The sequence below is a fragment of the Empidonax traillii genome, unplaced genomic scaffold, assembly GCF_003031625.1.
Source record: "Empidonax traillii isolate 1590-97213 ecotype Southwest subspecies unplaced genomic scaffold, ASM303162v1 scaffold382:size1915631, whole genome shotgun sequence".
NCBI lineage: Eukaryota > Metazoa > Chordata > Aves > Passeriformes > Tyrannidae > Empidonax > Empidonax traillii.
Window position 1 is genome coordinate 345,059 of NW_020955575.1, and position 3,559 is coordinate 348,617.

The following is a 3,559-nucleotide window of genomic DNA, read 5'->3' on the forward strand; positions in this document are numbered from 1 at the left end:
TCCCTCGGGAAGGGCCGCGCTCCACTGCACCCGGCGGCCCCAGGAGGGGCACTGGGACCCTCCGTCACCTCCCTCCGGGGCCACCCCGGGGAAGCCGCCAATTCTGCTGAGCTGGGTCCTCCCTCCCCACCTTCCAATAGTCCCTTGCACAAGTTAAAGCCCTGCTCCCACCCCGAGCCGCCCCTGGCGCAGGGGGCGTACGGGCGATGGGGTTCAAGGGTCTCCTGGCCCCGACTGGGAAGCGGGGTTGTCGGGGTGTCTGTGCTATGCTTCTATGCGTGTGCGAGATCCCCGTGGGAACGGGCAGCAGCTCCCAGGAGGGGCAGCAACGCGGGAGCCCCTTTCCCCGCATCCCGGCGGATCCGCCAGGACACCCGTGCCGCCCCGCACCCGGGGAGAGGGCGCGATCGCGGGCCGGGACCCTCCGTTCCCGGGGGGGGCCGGGGGCGGGCGCGGTGCCTCCCTCCGCGACCGCCCGCGATGCCCCCCGCTCCCCCAGCTCTCATCCCCGGAGCCGCTCCGGGATGGGGGGTGCGGGGGCGGGAAGCGGGGGGAGGCACGGCAGGTGCTTTTCGGGGTGGGGGTGCGGGGCCCGGTGACTCACCCGTCCGAGGCGGGGGCTGCGGGCGGTGCGGCGGCAGCGCTGCCCCCGGAGCGCGGGGGGCGGCGGGGCAGGAGCAGCAGCGGGCGCGGGAGCAGGGGGGAGCGGCGGGGCCCGGGCTGCTCCTGGGCGCGCTCTCGCTGCCCATCCCCGGCGCTGCCGCCGTCTCCGCCGCCGGAGGAGGATGCGAGGGAGAGTCAGCCCCGGGCGCGGGCACGCGCAGCGGCGGAGCGGGAAGGGAGGGGGGACCAGGAGCGGCGCGGGGGCGCGCGGCGGAGGGGGAGCATCTGGGAAGCGCGGCGCTGGCTTCTGCAGCCCTCTGTCCTTCGGCTCTTCCATCGCTTCGTCCCTCAGCCCTGATTTGCTCATTCTTCTACCCCTTCTCTCTCCATCCCTCGTCCCTGCATCCCACATCCTCCCATCCATCCCTTCTTCACCCTCCATCTTTCCATCCGTCCATCCCTCACCCCTCCATCCGTCCACCCGTTCTCCTTCATCCCTCGTCTATTCGTCCCGCCATTCCTCAGCTCCTCTGCTCCCCCGGCCACGGAGCAGCCGTCCCCCACGCCGTGCCCTCCCCGCGTCTTCCGCTGCAGGGTGTCCCCGGAGCGCTCGGGGGGCCGCGGCAGCCGTGATGCTGCCCCCACGGCGAGTCAACTCGGTCCTCCTCCCCCCGAGAAGGGAGACCTGCTCCCTTGAAGGGCAGGAGGTCCCCAGCCCCGCTTCCTACTCCCTCCCCCAACCCCTAAAGGAAAATCTGTTCTTTTTTTTCTCCCTTTTTTTTTTTTTCCCCCCATCGGCAGAAGGAAACAAAACGGTGCTGTGGTAGGACAAAGAAAAAAAAAAAAAAAAAGGTGGTAAACAAGAGGAAAACGTATGAGTACAATAATCATTGACTGTATGAAAAACAAATCATTTACTGGATTCTTAAAAGCAGTCTTTCTAGCCTGCTCCTGCAACCTGAAGGACTTCTTGGATGTTCATTTAGGATCAATGTTAAATATCTGAACATTTAAAATAAAAGAAAAAAAACAGCTTAAAGTGAGTGCACTATGTAAAGAGGAGACCTGTAAATCAAGCGAGTCAAATAAACAAGAGCACCAAAATCTGTCTATCAACTCCTTATCCTTCCTCTGAACTCTCCCTGCATTATATAATGTTGATAAACTGCTGTAAGTACATTTGGGGAAAAGAGATAGCAATAATGAGAACGTAGCGCTTTTTATTAGAGCCCATTAGCAGCCTTACCTTACAAGGAGTTGCTTCAGAGGTTCATCTGTGCATTTCTTACCAGCCCTCCAAGTAAACAAATTACTAAATGTTCAGTGCAGACATATGATTCCCTGGTGTCAGTGTCTCTGTCCTAGCCGTTTCTGAATGGCTTGCGGATTAACTTACTATGCTCTTCTGCTCTGCCTTGTACGAAGAGCCGTGCAGGTATCAACAGCTCCCACTTGTGAAGACAGGGAAGAGAGAGATTGGGTAGATTTCCACACAGCTCCACATTTCAAACTGCTGATTTGCTGCAAGTGCCGTAGTCAGTGTAGGTCTGGTCTTCTAACAGGTTTACTCAGCAAGAGAGGCCTGACCCAAAGTTCACTGAATACAATACAAATGTTTCTGTAACCATGATGGGAATTGGTTCAAACCGCTGTCCGCTCACTGTTGGTATGATAATATTTCTGAGTGCTACTATTCTAGTAAAAGCTAGTAGGAGCTAGTAAGAACTCCCCGGAAACAAGAAAAATTACTAAAATGTGCATCTTTTTCATAAAATTATTGAGAGAAGATCAGGGACCTGTCTCCATTTCCCTGCACCTCTTGGAAAAAATATGTACCACAAGGCAGGTTGCGGCCCCTGGCTAGAGAATGTCCTATGGTCTCTGTAGCCTCTCTCTACCAAATACAGCAGGAAAGTGAACAGAAATTACAGGTCCATTTTTGGACATCTGTAAAGCCAGTAAGAGAACTCAGTGTTTCATTTTGAGCCATTGCTGCTTGCAACGAGACTCAACAAATTAATTTTTCAGTGTTTTCCTCTTCTCTGATCACAGTCCTTGAATTAGATCTGAGCCCCCATTTAAGATGGAAGTAGTCAGGGAAGGGAAAGTGGGCAGTGGAAAAGGTTTGGGCTCTGTATAGGTAATGACATCAACCTATCTAGCGTGAGTGGTAAAGAAATTGGTTTCTATTTTTTTTTTAACATAGTTAATACAGGGATTTAGTATATTTAATGTAGTTTTTAACATAGTTAATTTTTTTTTGTTTCCTCTCTTGCTCTGTAGTTGGTGGTACGTGGCTTCATCAGGGGCAACTCTGCTCAATCTAATAGTAGCCTGCTAGTTAGAATGAGAAATGAGAGACTGAGTGCAAACACTTTTTTCTCTGAGATTCAGAATAGGAAATGAACGGTTGAGGTCCTGTCTTTTCTCAGATGAATGACTTTAGCTCTCCTAGTTTTGACTACAAATTCAGTCTGCATCAAAGCAAGCTCATATATGCCCACAGAACTGTGTTTTTTTACCATTTTTTTTTTTGTTGGAAATCGGTCAGTTCTTCAGAAAATTCCAGGGCTTACTTCAGATTCTTGCATACTCTTTATATATATATGTACAAGTATTTTGTTTATGTACAAAGATTATTCTGTTTTTAAATTATAGCAGCATTTTGCTTATGAAGAATACAAATATTAACCCTTACATTTCAAAGTCATTGTACTGAACTGGTTTATTCCTAGATATGAGGTTTCATCTCGCCTACAAAACCTTTTTAACTTCAGTAAACGTTTTTTTTCTCATTGAAGAGAACATGTAAGCCTTTTGTGATTATACTGTTGCTATATAAACTGCCTTTGCAAAAACTGGTGTTTTCTGAAAGTTCCAAAATATTTTCTGAGAGCACAGTAATAGGTTTTATTCACATAATGGAAAACGTGTGGATATTAATAGATATTTTAAA

The 3,559-nt window shown here is 51.0% G+C and overlaps 1 protein-coding gene across 2 annotated transcripts in view; it reads right to left on the reverse strand.

Annotated features, from left to right (window-relative positions):
- Positions 1–2,043, reverse strand: part of FUT9 (fucosyltransferase 9) — a 99,947-nt gene extending 97,904 nt beyond the window's left edge. Inside the window, exon 1 of one of the 2 annotated variants that reach the window (XM_027893134.1) lies at positions 1,850–2,043. The gene's annotated coding sequence lies outside the window, so the exon portion shown is untranslated. Of the gene's footprint in view, positions 1–1,068; positions 1,179–1,849 lie in introns of those variants that run through there. The other variant, XM_027893135.1, reaches the window with a different exon arrangement.
- Between the last annotated feature and the right edge of the window lie 1,516 nt (positions 2,044–3,559).